This window comes from Erinaceus europaeus, chromosome 10 (genome assembly GCF_950295315.1).
Source record: "Erinaceus europaeus chromosome 10, mEriEur2.1, whole genome shotgun sequence".
In the NCBI taxonomy this organism is placed as follows: Eukaryota; Metazoa; Chordata; class Mammalia; order Eulipotyphla; family Erinaceidae; genus Erinaceus; species Erinaceus europaeus.
The window spans coordinates 82,473,064-82,498,501 of record NC_080171.1 but is presented as its reverse complement, the minus strand read 5'-3'; the positions used below and the strand labels follow the sequence as shown (position 1 = coordinate 82,498,501).

General features: G+C 41.1%; 1 protein-coding gene across 9 annotated transcripts in view; it reads right to left on the bottom strand.

Moving 5' to 3' along the window:
* Positions 1 to 25,438, bottom strand: part of ZNF618 (zinc finger protein 618) — a 244,126-nt gene that overhangs the window by 155,058 nt on the left and 63,630 nt on the right. Inside the window, exon 2 of one of the 9 annotated variants that reach the window (XM_060200011.1) lies at positions 22,264 to 22,369. The exons of the other annotated variants lie outside the window; for them this stretch is intronic. The gene's annotated coding sequence lies outside the window, so the exon portion shown is untranslated. The remainder of the gene's footprint in view (positions 1 to 22,263; positions 22,370 to 25,438) is intronic. 9 annotated transcript variants of the gene reach the window in all.

Genomic DNA, 25,438 nt, shown 5'->3' with positions numbered 1-25,438 from the left:
GACTCCCCTGCAGGTGGGGAGCTGGGGGCTCGAATCAGAATCCTTATGCTGGTCCTTGCACTTGATGCCACGTGTACTTAACCTGCTACACTACTGCCCGACTCCCAATCAGGATTTTTTTTTTTTTCTATAGAGGATGTATTATTGAAACAGATGCAGAAAAAGAAAAGAAAAAGTCATAGATTTGCTAGCAGTATTATTCCTTCAGTGTTGGTTTCCTGGTTTGATCACTACGGATATATAAGTTCTTATATTTAAGCAATTCATCCTGAAATATTTAAAGGTAAGAGGATACATGCAATTCTGTTGCAAATGGTTTAGAAGCAGAATTTTATAGAGAACATTATGGGGAGGGAAGAGGAAAGATGGAGTAAAGTTAATGTAGGGAATGTTAACATTTGGGGGACTGGAGTGAAGCAATATAAGAGTTTCTTTTTTCCTAGTCTTGTAACATTTTTATAACCCTGGAATTATGTCAAAAATTTTTTTGAAAATGAAAATATAAATTTCACAATCCCTTGGGACAATTGTGGATTTTTCCATCTATAGCACTATCACAAGACATGCCAAGGAATTAGAAACAAATTCTAGATTGTTGCTACCTGTGGAGAGGGAAGGGAATGGGACCAGAGGAGAGGACCTCAACTCTCGCTGTGTACAACTTTATCTAATAAAATGCATTAACAAAAGTAATGTAAATAGATAAGAGTGATACACCTGGAAAAATATACAGAAATAAATGCCATATGGAACAAATAGCTAAATAGGAAAGAAAAACATTTTTAAAAATATGCTAACATAGAAGTTAAAAAATAAAACAGGAATGAAGAGTTATTTCTAAGCATCTTCAGAAAATAGAAAACAAAACAAAAAATATAATTAGCTACCAACATGCCAGGTTCTATTCTAGAAACATTTTATTTTGAAGGGGTTAATGTTTTATAGTGTGGTCACTGTCATATGCATACAATTTCATTATGTACCAGGCTTCCAAAGTTTTCTTCCTCTCCTCTCTCCCCAGAGTCCTTTGCTTTGCTGCAATACACCATGTCCACTCCATGCTTCACTTTGTGCTTTCTGTCCCCATACCTACTTTATTAAGTCCCACTACTATGTAAGAGCATTTGATATTAATCCTCTTTTTGGCTTATTTCAGTCAACATGATGTCCTCGAGTCTCATTCAAGAGGATGCAAAGGAGACAACCTCATCACTTTTAACAGCTGAGTAGTACTTCATCTAGGAACTTTTACATACATTATTATTATATCTTGTTGACGGAAGTTCTATTATTCCTGGTATACAGGAGGTTCAGAAACAACCTTTGGTCAAAACACCTCCCAGACTTCAAGTTTTGTACTAATTATCACCCTTCTATGTTGTTCATGGCAGAAAATTCCTTGATTCTTAATAATTCCTACGCTGCACACTATAAAATATAATCCAGAAGCAGTCAGATTCTAGAAGGTTCATTCTTTCAACATGTATGGATTAGTTGTTTTTTAAAAAACCTTATTTTATTTGATAGTACAGAGATAAATTAAGAGTGAAGAAGGTAAAGAGGGGGAGAGGGAGAGAGGGAGGGAGAGAGAGAGAGAGGGAGAGGGAGAGAGAGAGAGAGAGACAGAGAGACCGAGACCTGCAGCACTGCTTTACTACTCATTAAACTTTCCCCCTGCAGGTGGAGATCAGGAACTTGAACCCGGGCCCTTGCACATTATAAAATGTTAAGCAGGTTCACCACTGCCTATGCACATGTACATTCATAGCAGCACAGTTTGTAATAGCTAAACCTGGATCCAGATGTCCAATGACAGATGTATGGTTAAGAAAGGTGTATATATACACAAAAGAAAACTACCAGGTTGTAAGAAATAATGAATTTTTCTCCTTATCCGTATCTTGGTTGGAACTTGAGGGACTTATGCAGAAGGAGAAGGATGAATACCATATGCAAGGCAAGACAATGGAAGCAGTGGGTAAAGCTTAGACTGGGTGAGGTATACTACAGCAAACAAATCAAAAGGCTTTGGATTTGGGAGAGATGGAGTGGGGACCACTTCAGGTATCCAGTACACAATGGTGAAAAGGGACTTGGAAAGGTCAGAATAAATATGACGGGGCTCTCCATTTAGGGGGCCTGGGCACTAACAAGCTTCCGACCAGGAAAGAACCCTGGTCATAGCACACAACAGCTACCAGGGCTCCAGTCAACCCACCCAAACAACTCTTCATCCCTGACCATCCAATAGGTCTGTGGCCTTTGATAAAAGCAGGTGCTAGAGGACTGGAAAAATAGTCCACTTGGCTTATGCACTGCTTTGCCATTTGCACAGTCAGGTTTGAACCCAGGCCCACTGCATTGAGGGAAGCTTTGGTGCTGTTCTCTCTCTCTCTCTCTCTCTCTCTGTCCCTCCCTTCCTATCTGCTTCTTTGTCACTCTCACTCTGTCCCTCCCTTCATATCTGCCTCTTTGTATCTATCTATCTATCAACCATCTAACTAAAATAAGTCATCCTGAAGCAGTGAACCTTCAGAAATGACCCCCTAGATAATAATAACAACAACAGTAATAATAGTAAAATCAGGTGTATGGTCTGAGGCTGCTCAGACCTGGAGAGGTTGACTTATGAGGGATCTTAAGCATGACTCTAGCTTTGTGCTGCATTCTTTTCATCCTGCCATGGCGCCTTATAGAGGTGCTGTAGCAAATGAGCTTATAGAGGATAAAGGGCTGTACAAATAGGATTCTTTGGCAGCTCCCAGACTTTTCACACTCGGGCTAAGGCCAAGAGCACCTCATGCCTAAGGTCTTCTCACATCCTCTTCTTCTCACATCTGCCCCAGTCACACATGGTTCAGGGCTAACAATGCAGCTCACAGCATGTTTCTTCACTCTTGAGTTTGAAGATCAGGGTTTAACTAACACGCCAGAATACATACAGCCAAAGGGTGTGCTCCCTTTAAAGTGTACTTGCGAGGCTATGCTTCATGTTAGGGAGTGCATTTGCAAGTCACTGTCTTCCTTATTTATGGATGTTTTTTCTTGGTTAAAAAGAGCTGTCAGTCTTTGGATTCCCATCAGAGACCAAGCACTGGGCTTAACTACAATCTGTGTGTTTTGTTCACTGAAACCCAGAGTTGAAAGACACTGCAACCACTAGTAGTTGCAGAGTCAAGGCACGATCTCTGGGCACCCCCTCTCTATCCTGTGCTACCTCTAGGGAATTTCTCCCATGACTTTATACAAACAATTCCATGACACTGAAGCACAGAGCCTAGACAACCCTCATCCCAGCCCTCACAGTGGCATCACTTATAGGCATCAAGTGCTAAAGAGTGTAATTAGACCGGGGCCAGTGATAACTCATGTGTACAACCCAGATCTGAGACCCGCAACCACTGCATTGAAGGAAACTTCAGTGTTGTGGTCTCGGTCTTGGTGTCTCTCTCCCTCTCTCTCCATATATATCTGTCTCTATCTAAAAACAAAACAAGAAACTATACCTTCCCCTCCACCATCACTCTGTCTTCAGTCTCAGCACTCCAAATCCTCATTTGATTTTCACAAATCAGTTCTCTAACCTCCTTCCTTCCTTCCTTCCTTTCTTCCTGGTACCTTCCTTTCTTTCCTATTTCCATCACTAGTTAATTATTAATCTCTGAATTCACACCTAACCAGATAGCACCATCACCATACACAATCTCAGCTCAAACATCGAAATTCCATCTTCCCAGAACTTTCCACTAGTCTTTGTCCCAAAGGGATGCTCTCTAGCTCACCACCCTGCCTCCCCTTTTCCTATTCTTCTTTTTTAAAAAATATTTATTTATTTATATTCCCTTTAGTTGCCCTTGTTGTTTTATTGTTGTAGCTATTATTGTTGTTGTTGTTGATGTTGCCGTTGTTGGATAGGACAGAGAGAAATGGAGAGAGAGGACAGGAACACAGAGGGAGAGAAAGATAAGACACCTGCAGACCTGCTTCACAGCCTGTAAAATGACTCCCCTGCAGGTGGGGAGCTGCAGGGGAGTCACTTGCGCTTTGCACCACATGCGCTTAACCCACTGTGCTACTGCCCGATTCCCCCTTTTCTCTTCTATCTTTATTTCTCCCCCACCTAAAGCCAGGCCCAAAATGATAATCTGCTCTCGGCATAATCTTCCAACTCTTCAGCTCTCTCTTTCAATTCACTGGCAAAACCCCAAGTCAGCTCCATGCCCACCCCTGGCTGAAGGATCATACACAACCACACAGACAGTCTCACTTAAAGTTTGTGACCACAAACCCCTAGTGGGTCCTTAGTAAAGCCCAACCATTTCCCTCCTCAATTCACTCCCCTAGATGAGCATTTGACTTTTCCCCTCAAACCTCAAACAACCTGCTCTCCACTGAAGCTTATGATCCCTGCTTAAATAAAAGCAATAAAATAAAAATTACCCACCTTTCCAGCACCATACCTGGCTAGCTCTCTCCATCTGTATGGAAGAGGATTCTCACGCCCATCACACTGAACAAATAGTACCCCTCCCAGCTAGGATGTCATCCTTCCCTCCTAAGCCCAGATCACTGCCCAAGCAACTTTCCCTATTTTCTCCTGCTTCTTAGCTTTGGACCTTCTCTTTGAGAGTGATCCCACAGCACAGAACAGGTTGCACTATCAGCACAGGGCTCAGGGGTCAGTCTCTCCACCTATCTCTGCTCCCCTTTGGAGCAAAACTCAGCACTGTCTCTCAATGGCTGAACCTCCTTCTGGTATTCTTTTGATTCTGCTCCATTTTAATCTTCCAGTGAGCCCCCCCACCACCACAAGACCCCACAAATCATTGAAACTACTCTCCCCCAGACCACCAGTAAGTGACTTCCTGATGCCAAACCCAAAAGATAATTTTCAGTCCTCTCTTGGTGAACATGAGTGAGCTCTCCTTTCCTTGCTCTTCCCTTAGCTTTGAGAACCTGGCTCTCCTCCCAGCTCATCTTCCACCACACCCCCTTGGCTGATCCCTCTATGTGTTCTCAAGGCAGAGGCTCTGCTTCACGACTCTTCTGGGACTTCTATCTATATATACCTACTTTTTTTAAAAAAAATTTTAATATTTATTTTATTGCCCTTATTGTTTTATTATTGTAGTTATTATTGTTGTCATCATTGTTGGATAGGACAGAGAGAAATGGAGAGAAGAGGGGGAAACAGAGAATGGGAGAGAAAGATAGACACTTGCAGACCTGCTTCACCACTTGTGAAGCTTGTGAAGCGACTCCCCTGCAGGTGGGGAGCCAGGGCTCGAACCAGGATCCTTAGGCCTGTCCTAGTGCTTTGCACCACCTGAGCTTAACCCGCTGCACTATAGCCCAACTCCCATATACCTACTTTTTAAGTGATCTAAGCAAGTCCCATGGCTATAATAATCATCTATATCACCTCAATGCTGGGGATTCGCTGGCCTAATATACTCATTTCTAACTACCACTGTCTGAGCTCTGGACCCTTACCCAGACTACATTGTCTAAAGGTTCCATATCCCTGCCCAACCGGAATGTCTGTTCTTCCCTGGTTTCCAGCCCATCTGCAGTGGTGCTAAATCACCCAGAGGGGTTTGCAAACAGTCAGGCTGGAGTCAGACTCGACTTACTCTGCTTACGCTCCCACATCCAACCTGTCAGTAAGGTCCACAGGCTCTAACTTCAAGAGCTATGCCACATGAGATCCCTCTTCCCTGTCTCTCCAGCCCCTCTCCACTGCTGTCTCTGCAGCTTCTCACTGAGGCTACCTCTGAGCTTCCCAACAGTCAGAGGGATCCTTTTAAAATATAAATCAGATCCTATCTACACAACCCTAGTTCAAAATCTTCACTCTTCTAGCGTCTGCCCTTCTAGCCTAATTTATCACTTTGTTCCTCACACCTCCATCCAGTCACAGTGGACTTATTGTTCCTCCAAAATACCAAGTTCATTCCTATCTCAGGGCCCTTGCACTCACAGTTCACTCCAAAAAGAAGGCTGTCCTCCACTAACAACAAGGTTTCCTTCCTCATTTCATTTAAGTCTTTTTTGTTTTAATGTTTTGTTTATTTTTAGTGAAAAATAGATCAGAAAGAGATAAAAATCAGAGCACAGCTAAGCTCTGGTTTATGTTGGTGGTGGGGATTGAACCTGGTAACTAAGAGTCTCAGTTCATTTAAGTCTTAATGAGCAAAAATTTCTTGATTCCTGATCTCAACACTCTACCTCATCTCCTGACAGTCTCTATATCCCAGCCTCACTTTAGTTCATTTTCCTTCAATGGCACTCAACATTTCTTGGATTCCACTTATTATTCTCTGTAAGGGTAGGGGCCTAGTCTTATTTACTGCTGTATTCCCAAAGCCCAATATAGCCCTTTACCCATAGAACACAGTCTATAAATTGGTGTTGAATAAGTGAATTTACAAATGGTGAAATCAATCACTACATTTAATATACTCCCAGAAGTCCAAAGACTGAAGTACAGAACTGTCCGACAGAAATAAAGTGTGAAGCACATATGCAATTTTAACACATCTAGTAGCTACCTTTTTAAAATATACAAAGAAATGATAGAGTCATTTCAATAATATATTTTATTTAACCCAATAAATCTAAAATATTATGTCAACATATTCTCGGTATTAAAATTATTAATGAAATATTTTACTCTTTCACACTAAATTTTTGAAACCTGCTATGTATTATGGACTTGCAGCACATTTCAACTTGGACCAGCAACACAACGGGATACATGTATCTAAATAACATGTATGGGGACCAGGTGGCTAAGTGCACACATTACAGTGTACAAAGACTTGAGTTCAAGCCCCCTGTTCCCACCTGCAGGGGGAAAGCTCAGGAGTAGTGAAGCAGTGCTGAGGGAGAAAGAGTATGTGTGTGTATCTGTCTCTACCCACTAAATAAATAAATAAATAAATAAAGGGAGTCAGGCACTGGTACACCTGGTTAAGTGCCCATGTTGCAGTGCACAAAGACCTAGATTTAATTACCTGGACCTACAGGAGGAAAGCTTCCTAAGTGGCAAAACTGGGCTGCAGGTGTCTCTATGTCTCTTTCCCACCCTTTCTCCCTCCCCCTTTCAATTTTTCTCGGTCTCTATTCAATAATAAGTAAATAGAAATATTAAAAAATAAACTATTTAAAAAGGAATAAAATAAAATACACGAACCTAATCAGGTCACTACTAAATTCTAAACTCTGCAAGAAAGCCCATACCCCTCAGGATAAAGTCCCAAAGCCTTACCCTAAGCATGAAAGGTACCATATTAACTGCCCTTTTGAGCTTTCAATACTTCGTATCCCAAACACTCCTACAATCTTTCAATGTGTTGATTGTTCTCTTGCCTCTGAGCCTTGATAATGCTATTGCTCTGGTCTCAAAAGTTCCTACTCAATCTTTAGAATCCCTTCATCCATGAAACTTTTACTGACACCCTAAGCTTTGGTGAAGGACTCATCCTCTGTATTCCTAAACTGTCATCTCCCCTACCAAGGACAAGGACAACCTTGCTCATCTGTGCAGAGCACAAGAAGGGGGTTCCTCCCCACAAACAGGCCATCACTCACCTCTATTTCACTCCACCTATTTCACTCCTATCTTTGCTTACCTCATGAAAACAGAATCACAGTCCTGCTTCCACTCCACAACCTTTCTAATCCCCCTAAAATCAAGTCATTTTACTTGAATTTTATCCTAAGAAAGTAAAATCTCTTGTTCCAGAGAGAAGGCTCAGCGAGTAGAGCAAAGAACATGTGTGCTTGAGGGTCCATGTTCCATTGCTTATACTGCATATGCCAGAACAGTTCTTTCTCTCTCTCTCTCTCTGTCTTCATCTCTCTCTACCCCCCCACCTCATTCCCACTCCCACTCCCTCTACATTTCCCATAAATTAAGCAGACCCAGGACCAGGTGGTGGTGCAGCTGGTTGAGGGCACACGTTACAAATGGCACATCTATGGTCTATCCTCTGTTCTCTAAGGATGTGGCCTTTTGGGCAGCTGAGATAGCTGGGTTCAGGCACACGCCCACCTACCGAAAATTCAGCATTCAGGGTGTTCAAGCCCTCCCTAGCTGTTGAACAAGACAGTCTAAAGTGTTCCTTCCAGGAGCCAGGAAGTATCACACCTGGTTGAGCGGACATGTTACAGTGAACCTAGGTTTAAGCCCCTAGCCCCCCACTTGCAAGAGTAAGGTTTCATGAGTAGTGAAGCAGTACTGCAGGTGTCCCTCTCTCTCTATCTTTACCTTCCCTCTTGATTTTTCTCTGTCATTATAAATAAAAGATTTCTTACTATTCCAGTAATAAAATAGTTTTTAAAATGAAAGAAGACCAGTTGGGAGGGAACCAGGTTTGCTAGCATAGTGGCCTCAGTTTGATTCTCAGCATCCCATATGCTCACTCACTCTCACAATAAATACATTTTTAAAAAGAAGACAAGAAATCTCTTATTTTCCCCCAGGTTTCCAGTGGGGAAGGAGGACAATCATGAAAATATATTTTAATTTGAAATATGAGAACATGCTTATCTGACCTTCACTTCACTTCCCTATCCCAAACAAGACTAAAATTCAGGCAGGAGAAATAATGTTATGTGAAAATTGATTCTGTTGAATCATCACCAGTCCTGAGTCCAGGAAAGTGGCAGTTCAATACCAACACCAAAGGCACCAGCAGTCACCACTACTGCCGCCAGGGCACAGCTATTGTCACAAGAGAAAGCTGAGAGCTTGGAGCTAGGGAGGTGAGGAAGCACAGCCTTCTTTGCTTGTGAGCATCTTCTCAGTATTTGATGAACAGAAATATAGGCATGTTGCTCTACTCATTAATTCACTCAACAAGCATTAATGATCACACAGGCACCATGCCAGGTATAAGGGATACAAAGTGGAAATTACATCTCTGGTGTTTTTTTTTCTTTTTCTTTTCCTTACACAAAAATAATTTAATGTTCATGGATTAACTTGTTTCTTTTGGACAGATCAGAAAAAATAGGGGACTCCTCAGCTTATAAAGTTCACTATCATAAGATTAAATGCATATCCAAAAAATTTTAAAGAAATTCATTAGTAGAACTAGGATGGCAATTTAAGCTCGCTGTAATTAAAATGTGTTAACATTTTTATAGGCAAACAAGCCATGTGTAAGGTTTTCTTCTTGTCCCTTAATAACTTAAATAAAATAATATTGAAGAAAAATTAACAAAAGATAACCTTATTAACAAAAGATAATTCACCAAAATTTTAATTTTGCAGAGAGAAAGCTATTTTCCCATGTTCTTGGCTCAAAACCTATAGAAAATATATAGTAATATGTCTTCTTTGCACACAAAGATAAATGAATGAAGACCACTGGTTTGTAGCACAGGAGAAATACCATACTCTCCTCAGAAGCCCCAGAAGTCAGAGGAAATGCTTTCCAAAAAACACAATCATTATAGGGAGATTAGTCAAAGAAAAACACACTCCAGGTTACTAGTTCACCCTTATGTGAATGCTGTTTCCACTACCTATTAGGAAATCATCTTAATATTTAATAACAATAACAAAGACCAAGCTGGTATCTGGAAGTATTTCCTTAAAACTTAAACTCGTGACTAAAATCATTCTCTAATTCTTGGTTCTTGGGGATGAGTCAACTACGGGTTGTGCTATTCTCCTAAAAGGATAGATAGAATACAGGAATAGTTGTCACCCCCTCCTCACTGAGGAGCTAGGAAAACAAAGACCCAGTGAGCACAACTCAGATCTGAATGTAGGACTCTCAGCCCAGCTTAGTTCACCAGTCAATGATCCCCACATGAAAGGCAGGAAAACTAACCAAAATCCAGGCTGTGATCTGTCTGGACAGGCCAGGCATGGCCAAGAGGGGGTGAGGGGAGGTGGCAGGAATTATTATGTGCTCTGATCCTGGCAGTGTTCCATCTACAAATTTAATGGCACCGAGCCCTCTAGCACAATCGTGAAATAAGAGAACATCAAACACCACCAGAAGGAAACTTCTAGTTTCAGTTCCCACATGTAAAATCCAGGGATGTATTCACTGTATTCCTCCAAATAAGGGGAAAAAAGACAGAAAAAAACTGGAAATCAACAATATTTCTTAGATTGGAGAATTGAAGTTACAAAGCAAACTATCATTCAGGAAAAAAATGAATAAGCAAATGTAGAGAAATCTACTATTCTGGGGACTGATAGAGAAGGCTGGAGTATTTAAATCATAATTGCCTGATTACTGGGAACTGAATGCAGAGTAGATTGCAAGTTCAACACTCAGTAGCTGGGCAGAGACACACCTGGTAGAATTCGCACAGTACCATGCTCAAACCACTGGTCCCCACCTGCAGAAAAGAAAGCTTCAGGATCAGTAAAGCAGTGCTGTAACTATCTCTCTTTCTCTCTCCCATTCTATTTTCCCTGATTCCTCTAAATTTCTCTCTGTCCTATAAAATAAAAAGAAACAAAGTAAGGAGTGAGAGGAAGGAAGGAAGGAAGGAAGGAAGGAAGGAAGGAAGGAAGGAAGGAAGGAAGGAAGACTGGCTGCCAGGAGTGATAAATTCATCATGCAGGCATCATGTCCCAGTTTTAACCCTGGTGGCAATATATTTTTTTAAATTTAAATATAAAAAAAAAACCGTAAATGCTCCTGGACATTCAGCAGGTATCAGAGTCATATTCAAGTATGACACAGATCTTGGAATTACCAAAACAGGAATCTAAAATTACTAGAATTACTGTAAGACCTTTCATGGAAAAGTTGGACAACATAAAAAAATAGATGGCAACATAAACAAAGAGACAATAATTTTAACAAAGGATCAAAAGAAAATGTTAGATATAGAAATTTGCCAAATTGGGAGGGTATAAAGAAAGAAAAAGAGAAAGATATAAAAAACGAGCTGAACATGAACTAGGGCAATTTGAAAAAAATGCACAGAATATGAATAAAACGACTATCATTAGAAGAAAAAGAAAGAAGATCATAATATAGTTGAAGTAATAATGCCTGCAGATTTTCCAAAATGAACAACAGACACAGAATCACAAATTCAGGAAACTCAGAGACCAGCATGCAGAACAAATAACAAAACAAAACAAACTATGACTAGGTATATCATAAATCAAAGACAAAGGAGAAATCTTGAAAGATCAGAGAATGAAAACGACAAAAAGTTTACCTACAAGTGGACTATGGGTAAGAATTACATCAGATTTCTCTTCAAGAACTATGCTAAAGAAGAGAGACAGAGAGAGAGAGAAAAGAAGAAGAAGGAGAAGGAGGAGGAGGAGGAGGGGAAGGAGGAGGAGGAGAAGGAGAAGAAGAAGAAAGAGGAGGAGGAGGAGAAGGAGAAGGAGAAGGAGGAGAAGGAGGAAAAGGAGAAGAAGGAGAAGAAGAAGAAGGAGAAGGAGAAGGAGAAGGAGAAGGAGGAGAAGGAGAAGAAGGAGAAGGAGAAGGAGGAGAAGGAGAAGAAGGAGAAGGAGAAGGAGAAGAAGAAGAAGAAAAAAAAGAAGGAAAGAATAAGGGAAGTAGAAATAATGATAAAAGCTGAGAGAATTTGTCGGCAGTAGACCTGCCTTACAAAAAATGTTAAAAAAAAAAAAATCTTCAGTGAGAAGGAAAAATGAGAGTTAGGAGGAATACAGTGGCAGAGAAAAAGAAAGAAAGGGAGGGAGGGTAGCAGAGGAAACTATCAACAAGATGACAGACACTAAAGACTAAAGTAACAAAGTAGAGAAGAAAGCAGAATAAACAACCACACACACATACACACACCTGAAGCAAATGAATATAAGAAAGTTATCTGACAGCATCAAGAGGAACATCATTCATGTCATTCTATGGATAAGAATTACATCAGATTTCTCTTCAAGAACTATGCTAAAGAAGGGAGATAGAGAGAGAGAAAAGAAGGAGGAGGAGGAGAAGAAGGAGAAGAAGGAGGAGGAGGAGAAGAAGAAGAAGGAGAAGAAGGAGAAGAAGGAGAAGAAGGAGGAGGAGAAGAAGGAGAAGAAGGAGAAGAAGGAGGAGACGGAGAAGAAGAGGAGGAGGAGGAAGAGGAAGAGGAAGAGGAAGAAGAAGAAGAAGAAGAAGAAGAAGAAGAAGAAGAAGAAGAAGAAGAAGAAGAAGGAGAGAGAAATGTTCATATTTGCTGGGAATTTCTCTCTAACTTAAAGCAGATAGGCCTCCATATCCAGAAGGCTCAACTGGTTTCAAGAAATATGAATCCAAACCTAAGTTCACTAAGATATACAGTAGTTTAAATGTCAAAAGCCAAAGATATAAGTAAGTTTGAAGACTGTTAGTGAAAAGCAGAGTTGTCTATAATAGAACTCCCAAGAGTACCAGTTAATTTCTCAATATACACTCTAAAAGCTAGAAAGGACTGACAGAATATATTTAAAATTCTGAGTAGAAAAGGTCTCCACCCAAGAATATTTCATTCTGCTAGGTTATCAGTTCTATCAGTCAGGTTTGAGGGAGATGTGAAGTTTTCCAACAAGTAACAGCCAAGGGAACTCACCATCATTTAATCAGACCTATGAGGGATACTAGAGGGATTAACATTAAGTGAAAATATGGAGTGACCTCACCAACAGGGGAGAAACAAACAGAGCCAGGAAAACAGAGCCAGTAAAGCCCGATAAAAACTATGTAATTAGACAACAAAACTGAGGTTAACCAAGGAAGAGAGAGGGAGCGGGGAGGCAGTTGGAGTGGGGAGTAAGGGTGTCTAACAAACTTTGGTGGAATATATTAGTATTTGGTGGGGTAGGGTAAACTCATTTTCAAATGGTGAAAAAGTTCTATTTCTGAAACACTTATCAGCCTATAATTTAAGGTTTCCTCAAAAACAAATAAAAATAAGATTAATCAAAAATACAGATTATTAGTTAATTTAAAAAATAGATCTACAAGGGGCCAGGCAGTGGCACACCTGGTTAAGTACACACATTACAGTGCACAAGGACCCAGGTTCAAGCCGCTGGCTCCTACTTGAAGGGGAAAAGCTTCTTGAGTGGCGAAGAAGTGCTACAGGTGTCTCTCTCTTTCCCTCTTTATCCTCCCCTCTTCTCTAAATTTCTCTCTGTCTCTATTAAATAAATAAATAAATAAATAAATAAATAAATAAATAAATAAAATAGATCTACACAAGGACCCAGCTTCAAGTCCCAGGTCCCCACCTGCTAGAAGAAAGCTTCACAAATGCAGATCTCTCTCTCTCTCTCTCTCTCTCTCTTCTGCCTTCCTTTTTTTTGCACTTGACGCAAAGCGTTAATGGACTGGCATAAGGATCCTGGTTTGAGCCCCTGGATCCCCACCTGCAGGGGTGTCGATTCACAGGTAGTGAAGCAGGTCTGCAGGTGTCTGTCTTTTTCTCCCCTCTCTGTCTTCCCCTCCTCTCTCCATTTCTCTCTGCCCTATACAACAATGACGACAACAATAATAACTACAAACAATAAAACAACAAGGGCAACAAAAGGGAATAAATAAATAAGTATCTTTAAAAGGCAAAATAATAATAATAAGCATTCTAAGAATGCTCTCAAATTACAATGGAATTAAGCTAGAAATAAATATGAAAATTGTCACTATTGTAAATATTTTCTAGAAATATTGCTAGATGATTCCAATATACTTAGAGATCAAACAATATGTTTCTAGATAAAACACAAGTCAAACAGAAGTCCTATGAGAGATGTTTAAATATGTCAATGTAAATTAACATGAAAATACAATGGTTAAAATTTGAGGAAACTGGAAAATGTAGCACTTAATATTTTATAGCATTAAAAACATGTTAGAAAGAGACATCTAAAATCACTAATCCTCATATAAGCTTTAGGAAACTAGAAGGGGAAGAGCAATATCAACATAAAACAATCAGAAGAAAATACATAACAGAAATCAGAAATCAATGGAACTGGAAAATCAATAGAGAAAATTAATGAAACCAAAGATTGGTTCATTGAAAATACCTAATTAAAACTGATAAACCTCTAGCTAGGTTATCCAAGAGAAGAAGACAGGAAGTATTAATTACTATTGCAGAAATGAAAGAAATAATATCACCACTTATTTCATGGGCATTAAAAGGATGTTAAGGGGACTGAAAGTTAACTTACCTGCTAAAAGTACAGACTTGGGAGTCGGGCTGTAGCACGGCGGGTTAAGCACAGGTGGTGCGAAGTGCAAGGACCGGCTTAAGGATCCCGGTTCTAGACCCCGGCTCCCCACCTGCAGGGGAGTAGCTTCACAGGCGGTGAAGCAGGTCTGCAGGTGTCTTTCTCTCCCCTTCTCTGTCTTCCCTTCCTCTCTCCATTTCTCTCTGCCCTATCCAACAACAACATCAATAACAACAACAATAAAACAACAAGGGCAACAAAAGGGAATAAATAAATAAAATAAAAATAAGTTTAAAAGTACAGACTTAAACCAAGCAGTTAATCCCTGGTATACAACATGGAAGCACTAAAACACCAGGGAAGCACCATGGGTGATGGAGCAGTGCTGTAATATCTCTTCTGTCTCTGTCTCTTGTCTCTGTCTCTGTCCCTCTCTCTCCCTATTTCTCTATCTTATAAAGAAAAAAAAGAGCCTGGGAGTGTTGGAACTATGCATATGACCCTGGGCTCATAGTAAGTAAATAAATACAATCTGATAAATAACTCTTTGCCCACAAATTTGATCATTTAAATGAAATGGCCCAATTTCTTTAGAAATATAATTTACTAAAACACATATGAGAACTATATCCTAAACAAGGCTAAATTCATGATTACAAGAAATTGAATTTAAAGATAATTACTTTTTAAAAAGATGAGGGGATGTGTGGTGGTGCAATTAATTTAGCACACATGTCACCATAAGCAAGGACCCTGGTATTAGCCCCTGGTCCCCATCTGCAGGGGGAAACTTCACAAGCTGTGAGGGTGCTCAGATGTCTCTCTCTCTCTCCCTATTTCCCCTTCCCCCTCGATTTCTCTCTGTCTCCATTCAAAATAAATAAATTCAATAAATTTAGAAAGCACTAGTCCCAGAAAGTTTCAGTGGTGAATGCTACCATACTTCAGCACAAAATGATACTGATTCTCTAAACACTTTCATAAAAACCAGAGCAGATGGAAGAATCGTTAATTTATTCTGAGACTAATATTACTTCAATACCAAATCCAGATAGATACTGAAGTAATGGAAACTACAAACCAGTAGTTCTCTTGAATATCAATGTGTATATCAATAAGATATTAACAGATTAACTCCAACAATCTATAAAAAAAGTGCACGCCCTGATGAAATGGGATATACTCCAGGCATGCAAAGATGACTCAATATCTGAAATTTAAGTAAAAACAATCCATCAAATCAACAGACTAAATAAATTATTTGACAAGATCCAACATGGATCTACAGTTAAAAACAAGAAAGAAAAATAACCTCATATAAGTAAGGAGAGATTACTTCCTCAATTTGATAAGGAGAATGTACAAAACACCTAAAGCTAGCATAATACTCAATAATAAGAAAACAGATGTCTTCTCCCCAAAATCAGGAGCAAGGCAAGAATGTTCCTTCCAGTCATTCCTATTCAGCATCCTATTTCTGCCCTAGCTAATGCAATAAGACAAGAAAATAAAAGGTACATATATGATTGGAAAGGAACAAGTTAAATCCTTTATTCACCAGTAGCAAGACTTTGTAAAAAAAAAATAATAATAATAAAAATCAATTAATTAAACTGAAGCTAGTAAAGGATGATAGGAAGGTTGCAAGATATGAAACTAATATAAAAAAGTGAATTGCTTTTATACATACCAAGAAAAATTGAAATTTGATATTAAAAGTGCAATACCGCTTATAACAACACACAATAAAAGCGAGTAAAATGTTTCAGGGGCTACAGTAACTTACTTGCATGTGTGAAGCCTTGGGATTGAACCCTAGCACTGCATGAGAATGGTGCTCTGTGTCCCTCTCCCTCTCTCTTTCCCTTTTTCTCTTTCAGTCTCATTCTCTATCAAAAAGAAAATGGGGGGGGTAGTCATCAGGAGCAGTGGAGTACTAGTACAGTCACTGAGCCCAGCAATAAACTTGGTGAAAGGAGGGGAGGAATGAACAACAGCAACAACAACAACAAAAAAAACATGGCTGCTGGTAGCAATGGATTCATAGTGTGGGCATAACCCAGGAGACAATAACGAAAAGAGAGAGGAGACAGAGAAAGAAAAAGAAAAAGAGAAAAGAAAAAAAAAAAAGGAAAGAAAATTAATGACAAGAAAAGAAAACTTAGTTACCCAGTGACTCTGAGACTTACTAGTCAGTAAACAGAACAGAGTTCAGAGGAAGACTTACTCAACAGACCTTCGAAAAGGGATCTCCAATGATAATTTCAATGAAGAAAGGATGGTCTTCTCAAGAAAGGTTTCCGGAATAACTAGTCATCCACATACAAAAAAAAAAAAAAAAAATCCCAGGCCTATTCTTGTTCTTCTGCACTTGAGCACCAACCATGACCACACTCTTTGGACAGTATGTGTCAACCCTCCTGGAAGTTATCATCCTGCATTCTTACATTCAGCCCATTTCATGCTCAACCACATCTCTTTAATGTCAAGACTCTCAGAAACACAGGTAACTGCTACTGTCAATGTCAGGTCTTTCCTTGGCCCCACTTCCATTCCTATTTCTTTATTTCTCTCCTTCTCCTCCTCCTCCTCCACCACCAGCACCACCACCTCCTCCTCTGTTGGTATGCTTCTAATTCTGCTTCTAAAAACCCCTTCTGTTTCATTTGGTTTAATCCCCCCTGCTTAACACTGTATTCTATTTACATAACCATTGTTAACTAAGCACCACCCTCCCTCCAGGGCATTGGTGGTTCAGTGGTAGAATTCTTGCCTGCTCTGCCCCCTCTCCTTGTCACAACCCTGATTTTCACCAGTCACTTTTCTCTCCACCCTCTCTACATCACATCCTGTTTACACCCTACTTGGCAAGTATATTAGTTTTAGTTTAGCTTAGCTTGGCTTAGATTGTGCTGCGTTCTGCATGACTAAAGAGATACTGCGTACAACCCAGCCCTGAGTCCCTAGTCGTCTGTCTCCACTCGCGAAGCCAGCCCGACACTCCTCCTCCTCCTCTTCTTCCTCTTCTTTCTCCTCCATTTCCTTTTCCTTCTCCTTTTCTTTTATCAGAGCACTGATAAACTCTGGTTTATGGCGGTCCTGAGGACTGAACTTGGAACCTCTGGAACCTTAGGAATGAAAGTCATTTTGAGTTTTTAACGTATGTATATGTTCTATCTTTACTTCTTCTTCTAGCGTTTGCCCTCTATCTTTACTGATATGTATGTCAAAATGCAAGTAAATCAACTACCAAGACACAGTGTTTATCTTTAATTGGGAAGGTTGGGATGTGATTTTGATTTTTATTTTAATTCTGTTTTTGCTCATCTGAACTTTCTGGTTGTTCAATAGTAAGCATGTATTAGTTTGGATAATACAAATAATAGAAGCAAAAGAAAAAATAAGCAAGAAAACACAAGAAAGGTCTGTTTTATACAAAGGAAATGCCAGGAGGGATGATTCACTTTATAAAAGGTACTTTTTGCTTTGTTAAAAATATCATATATACATATATATATATAGATAGATATGTAATAAAATTATTTTATGCAGGGTGTAGTCCAAAAAAAAGTTTGTTTTACAGGTAGCTTTTCAGTCTGGTATGAAGCTCAGAAAGGTCTGTTTACCCTAAGGAGAAGTTATGCCTCCCTCCTTCTCTCTTTCCTTCCCTTTTTCCCAGTCATGGAGACATGGGTTGTTTCCTTTTCTTATGCAACAGATTCCCAGTTCAGCTCTGAGCTCAGTGATTCCTAACCCCATCAGACACTATGGTCCATTCTTCACATGCTGTTGTTTTCAAAGTCCAGAGAAACAGGAGTTTCAGGAACGAGACCTCAACAGAACGGTTGGAAACAGAACACTGTCACCCCAACAAAAGTCCAAGAGCTCTCTCCATTGCTGGCTTCAAGAAAACTCTTCCACCCAGAAAATTCCTCCTTCAGATTTGAGATTCTAAAGGAACAGCAGCCCCACAATAAGCTGGGTCTTGGGCCAGCTCCAACTATGCACTTTACTTTTACTCACTCTGAAGTTTACAGCAGAATCTAGGTACAAAATTAACCTTATAGGACAAACAACGAAGCAGAGTGTAAAGGTGAAGGCACTTGTCCACAAACCTCCAGATATTAAGTGGAAGGTACAAAACTCAGTATTCCAGTTTTGTCTTGATTGGAGGTTGGAGCGTCATGATTAAAGAAACTCTCTGTTCAAGTAGCCTTTAAGGTGGCAGAAGTATTTAATGTGAGATCTCTGCCCAGTTGTTCTTCTTCTAGCATTTGCCCTTCTTCCGTAGCCAGTCAACAGGTCAGGTTGAAAGCTGTCAGGAGCTGCTTGTTGCTGGCTTTGAAAGTGACTGGGATCCATGTGGATTCAGTCGGCTAGGAAGGATTGTCAGTTTCCTCAATGAATGGATACTCACGGGATGCACCACAAGAAGGTCGATCCAATGCACCGCACCCCTGCCCAGTTGTTAGAGACTGAGCCAGAACCACCAGGAGTGGCACTGTCCCTGCCCCTGCCCCATTCCAGGAGAGCAGGGCGCATACTAGCAAGGGAAATGCAGCAGACAACTCTGAATAACTACATAACTAACTGAATGCCACCTGCGAGCTAGACCACTGAGGCCCTTAGTCAGGGAGAAGACAAATTTATGGCTAAGCCAATACAAGCAACCATAAGGCATGCTTCAGAAAGCTCTACTGCAAATATCTAGGACTACTGTCACAAAGTGTCACTGCTGTGGCTCTTCCCATATGCCAGGCACTGCATTTGGCACTTGGCAACTAGTATTTTACTGAGTCCTCAAGACATGTTATAATGCGAGCTTACTTCTGCTCATTTTCTAGGCAGGTACATTAAGACTCTGGAAACAAGTGGGAAAAAGAAAGAACTATCTGTCCCTCTGGGAGGTGGCACAGTGGATAAAGCACTGTACTCTCAGGCATAAGGTCCTCAGTTTGATCTGCAGCAGCACATGTGCTAGAGTGATCTCTGGTTCCCTCCCTCTCTCTCATCAATCATTGAATAAATATTTTAAAATACACAATTGTATTTTATAAGACTTTTTCCCCAGCATTGCTAAGACATGCCTTTAGCAAAAGCTGTAACTTGTGGGGGAACCCTCCACACAGAAGTCCACCCTTGTGCAAGCACACACAGGAACACACTCATCATCATCATCATCATTTTCTTCTTCATCACCACCACCACCACCACCACCACCACAGTTAAGGGCCTCATGGCTCCTGGGAACTCCACATGAACTGCTTCTTCTGAGGCAAGTACCTCTGGCCATGGAGCTGACTTTTGCACCACCTTGGCAACCACACAAGTGAGGCCTGTTAGGAACCATGGGGTACAGAGGGCAAGGGGAGGAAGGCCCAAGGGTGTCTGGAAGCTCTTCCAGCAGTAACTCTCCATTCTGGACCCAGCAGCTGCAGAGCTTACTGTGCAGAGCTCAGGGGCCACAAGGCGGCATCAGAAACCCTTCTCAGGTGACAGTCTGGTCTCTCGTTCTCATCATCATCTCCCATGAGAATCATGACAAAATGAGTGGACTAGAGCACACTGGGGCTATGAAGTCTTCAGTCTAGTTCTTTTGGGGACTAGTGATTCAGCACTGAGTAATGCCCTCCCTCACCACAGAGTGAGTCTCCAAGTTGACTGTGTGGCCCACCAGAGCAACTTCTGAGCCTCAGGTTCCCCAACATGGCAACATTTCCACCACTACATCGCTTATCCTAGTACAGCATTAAGATAAGCCTGTCTGATTTTCAGTGAGCTTCACCGGGCAGGACTCCTGCATCTAATCACATGCCTGGGACAGTGCCTGGCATATTGTGGATGGATGGCAAGCAGGAAGAATACTAAAACAAGACCATTTTTTTTGCTGTGCCACCTGTGTGCCATGGATGGCAGTGGATATATACTGAGCTCAAGCCAGGGGGTAAACACCTGGACCAGCTGATGGCTGCATTCCTAAGTTCAGTAAACAAGTCTCCAGCACCCCTGACTATAGAAAGCTTGCTATCCCTGGTAGGTGAGTCTGAGAAAGCTGTTGGAATCACTCCATGCCCTTGTCCCAGTATTACATAGGAAATGCTCAAGAGAGGTTCAAGGAAGCTCAAGGAACTCTCTCCCTCCCCTATGACATGCTCTGAGAAACTGCAATTCTTCTTCCTCATTTCCCACTTTTTTCTCATCCACCACAGCTTTTGCTGCTATTCCCAACTCAGGAATCCTAAGGCTGGGCAGTCAGTTCTCAGGAATTCTGTTGCTTTGCCCAGTCTTTTACTCCATGGTCCTGTCTGTCAGGACCATGGAGAGGTGCTCATTTCTCTTTATCTGTCTCTTAGCTTTTCCACATAAACTGGGGATAATGGGGATCACCATGTTTGCTTGGCCCACTTCCCAGTGAGGAGACAGATGCACAAATGTTCTATAAACCTGAAGTGCTGGATCAAGGCCATGTCAGCATTACTAACTCCTCTTGGAGAAACATCGCCACCACCACCCACCCACCCCACCCCCCCCGCCAATGCTAGCATGATTCTCAGAGGACCAGCAACAAAGGCCCCAGGAGTTAGCCAGGCCACTTTTTACAAAGCAAAGGTTACCACTTGCTGAGCTTATTACTCACTCCTGGCATAGAAGTCTGCCAAAGAAGATGGCAAAACAACAACAACAACAAAAAGTCTAGCATACAGCTTTCCTCTTCAGGAACACATATACACATGATCCAACTCATAAATAAAAACCCGATTATCGCAGGCTTTTCCAAACCTAATGTGACTGAGTTTTAATCTTTTATAAAGAAAAACTCATAAAATATTCAAGCAAGGCCCCCAAGTCTCAGGAGACTAAAAGTAACTCTCAGCAGTCCCTGCTACAAGCACACCAGTAGGCTGCCCAGGAACTCTGCCATCAACGATAGAGTATCTTGTCTGCCTTTATTTGTGTTTGGCCAAATCACTGGCAGTGAGCAGGTCCAAGCTCCATCAGCCACAGCCAACCCTCCTGCCAGCCTGCTTTCCACACTCCTGGCTCTTTCTGCCCTATAAGATCAGGAATGCCCTGGGCTCCTTTTCAGATTATGCAGCACTAAGGACAAGCTGAAAGGGGCAGAATGAAACATGCCTCTAGAGTACAGGCAGTGGGGAATAAAAGCCTCCCTTTCCAAATCATGAATTCAGGAGAATCCAAAGAGACTAGTAAAGGCATGAATTCCTTGTATCTCTGTCATCTAGCCTACTATTATTCCTTTCTAGGACTTATTCATTCATCCATCTAGATATTATTATGGGGTCGGGCGATTGTGCAGCGGGTTAAGTGCACGTGGTGCAAAGCACAAGGAGCAGAGTAAGGATGCTGGTTCAAGGCCCCCCGGCTCCCCGCCTGCAGAGGGGGTTGCTTCACAGGCAGTGAAGCAGGTCTGCAGGTGTCTATCCTACTCTCCCCCTCTCTGTCTCCCCTCCTCTTGAGAAAAAAACAAAATGGAGAAATTATTACTGTGATTCAACATTAGGTCCAGACACTGGGCACTAGGACTACAATAAAAATGAGGAAGGAAATCAAACATCCCCTTTTTAATGCAAGAGCTGATCCCAGGGGTGGGATAGGGGCATTACAAGATGAGCCCAAAAGATCTTTATAAAGTATAAAAAGTAATATATTAAAAGGATTCGTTAAAAGGACAGAGGAACCTTTACAAAGGGGCTACCACCAGTCAGATGTGGAATAATCTGAGCAAGAGGATAATGATAACATTGAATTATAATCTATAAAACTAACACACACATTCTAAAATGATGTAAATGAGGAAGATAATTAATAAATAAATGGTAAAGAAAGGAGAGCTCCTTCTACAGAAGAAATCAAATTAATAAATGTAGAAGGCATGGTGAACATAAAATGTCACTAATTGGCAAACATCACAGTTATCACTGTTGTAGAAAGGAATCAGCAATGGGTAACACAATTAGTGAATAAAAACAGTATCTGCAGTCACAAATTACCTCTGCACAAAAATTCCTATTAATGCAAAGGATAAGAGATTAGCATTTCAGGAAGAAAGAATGTTACAAAGGAGAAAGATGGAAGATGTTACCTTTCCTTACCTAAGTGTTCAGGCTTTCTATTAGCAGAGAGCGGTTATTCCCCCCCCCCCCCCCCGTACCTTCTGCTATGATGTGTGGAAGAGACAGCATTGCTTCTGAGATCCCACTGCCAGAAATCCACAACCAAGTTAGTGATCCTGCTCATATCCAGAAAGCCCTCTAGTTCCAACTATCTAGTATTCATCAAAGGGGTTAAGGACATGTAATTCAAAGAAAGGTCCAGAATTTGTCCCATATTGGTAGAGACAAAGGAGACATGGCACCTAAATTCCACATGGAATCCTAGGCTGATTTCCAGTGCAGGAAAAAAAAAAAGGCAATTTGTTGAACTATTGGTGAAATTTGACTAAACTTTATAGATTACTTTATGGCTATTAATTTCCTCTGTGTGTGTTACACACACACACACACACACACACACACACACACACTCACATTCTACTCTCCTGAAGGTTATTACATCATTAAGAAAGAGAAAGGGAGACAGAAAAATAAGCATAAGAAAAGTTTAAGTATTTAAGTAAAATACAGATGGCTAGATGGTAGTAGTAGTACGGAAATAGGTTTTTTTTTTCTTTTTTTTTTTTAAAGGTGCTGGCATAATTCTAAATTTCTCAGAGGTTTACTGAGAGAGGTATATCAAGGCGAGAGAACAGGCAAGAAAGACAACAGGTGGAATGCCTTCAGGCAGAGAAACAGTAAGTGCAAAGGCCTTGAGGCCTTTCCCCAGTGGGACAGGGAGAACAAACAAGGTCAGAGAATGCCAGGACAGCCTCTCAATTACACCCCTGCCTCTCGAAGGCTCACTGTTCCATTTCACCCTCTCCATGCCCAAGGCTCCTGAACAAGTTGCCACACCAACCACCAAAAGGTAAAGCAAAGCCACAGCTTAGGTGAGATGAAGTCCTAAACCTAGTGCATAAAGCTGAGACCTCTCAGTTTAAACCCCCAGCAAACCATTCCTTAGGAAGACACCATGCTAGAGACTGTCTCCCTATTTTTCTAGTCAACAGTCTATTTGTCCTCCAGAGTTGAAACAGATCAGTGCTCTACTAGCTGAGCATCAGATCAAAATGGTTACATAAGAGGAGCACAGTGAAGGAAAGGCATACCACCTTACAACATAACCACCATACAACATAACCACCATACAACATAACCACCACTGTAAGCTTGGAAAGGTATTCTCACTCTGAGAGGGACAGCAGCTTCACCTCCCAGACCTGTCTATTCTAGGGCATCAGCCATCGTAAGACTTGCCTCCTTGGTTCAATGGCTACCTGATAAGCTGTCATGATTACCTACTCATCAATACCTGGGGCTTCCAAGAGACAGTTCTCAGGCCAGATTGGTGCATTTTCTATCTGAAACTAAAGAACAACAGACATTATCTTTCCTTCTTTCTTTCTTTCATTCTTTCTTTTTAAGTGGGAAACATTGTTTATTTTTTATTAGTGATTTAATAATGATTAACACAATTATAAGATAACAGGGGTACAATTCCATACAGTTCCCACCACCAGACTTCTGTGTCCCATCCCCTCCACTGGAGGGTTCCCTATTCTTTATCCCCCTGGAAACATGGGCCAAAATTCTTTATGGTTTATAGAAGGTGGACGGTCTGGCTTCTGTCGTTGCTTCTCCATAAGTGAAGAATGTTAAGCATGGGTATTGGCAGGTCAATTCATTCCCCAAGTCTGTTTCTATCTTTCCCTAGTGGGGTAGGGCTCTGGAGAGATGAGGTTCCAGGACACATTGGTAAGGTCATCTGGCCAGAGAAGTCAGGCAGGATGTAATATTTTCTAACTGAAAGGGTGTGAAGTGTTTTTTCCATAAATTCTCAGATGGGACCTATTTTCACTTCTCCTCCACTGAGCTCACTGCTGGTCCCATAAAGGAATGGGTATCTAGCAAAAAGATGTGAAATCGTCAGGCTCTGCCTATGCTGTTGGCTTGCTTCTTTTTTCTGAGTCTGGCTCATGGTTGTGACTTTTTATTGCAGTCATATAACACAGTCATATTTTCTGCTAGTAAAATTGTCCCTGGATCATACAATGTAATCAAATTGATCAATATTTCATGGTGCTGTTACAAAAAAAGCTTTCTGGTATCCCTGTGCTTTCTCCTAACATTGTCTCGAACAAAACACACACACACACACACACACCAATTTTCATCAGTACAAAGTGAGAACAGTATCTTCTCTTGGGGTGAGGAGTGCCATAAAGATAACTAAGATAAATTCCAAATAAATACCTCTATTCATTCACTCAACAAATATTTAGGATTCATCTAGTATGTCAGGCCCTTTCAGAGAACTGAACAGAGAAGTGAATAGTAAGACAGATAACCTATGCCTCTGTTGCATCAAAGTAAAAGACTCTGGGATGGGTGGCTGGGGAGGGAGAATACAGGTCCAAAAAGGATGACAAATGACCTAGTGGGGGTTGTATTGTTATATAGAAAGCTGGGAAATGTTATGTATGTACAAACTACTATATTTACTGTCGAATGTAAAACAGTAATTCCCCAATAAAGAAATTCAAAAAAAAGATAGCCTATGCTTCACTGGGTTTAAAACATGGATATTTATTCTTTTCCCTAGTTAGTGAAATTCTCTACCTGGTTTTCTGAAGCTGTCGTATCCATCCTTCCATTTACCTCTCTCTCTTCCTCCCCATTCCCTCCCATAACACAAACACCCTTAAGTCCCATACTTCCCAAATACTCTCCATTCAAGTAGACCACCTGCTATTTTCAGCCTCCCTCAGAAGATATTTTTAAGCATTTTGAAATACCATTTGCATATAAAGCCTTTGCTAATTATAATCTCTCTACCTCTTCATTAGAGGCTGGGATGGCCTCTTCTTTCCCCGTCACTCATCTGAGTATCACCCCCATAACAAGGTCACATACCTCCTCCTCAGGCAGGTGTCCCTGAGGGAGTCCCCAGTACCTCCTCCTCCCAATGTCCCATACCTTAGTATCCCCCAAACTCAAAAGCAGCAAAGAGCCTAGCTTCTGGAAGCTTGCCTTGCCTTTCCTTTTTCTGCTAACAGAGTATCATGGGTAAGGGTCACATTCACAAATGCAAACTCTCCGGCCCCTGTTCAGCACAGGACAAGCACCCTCTGAAGCACTTCAGTGATGTCCACTGTGGCAAGCAGCCAGTTCT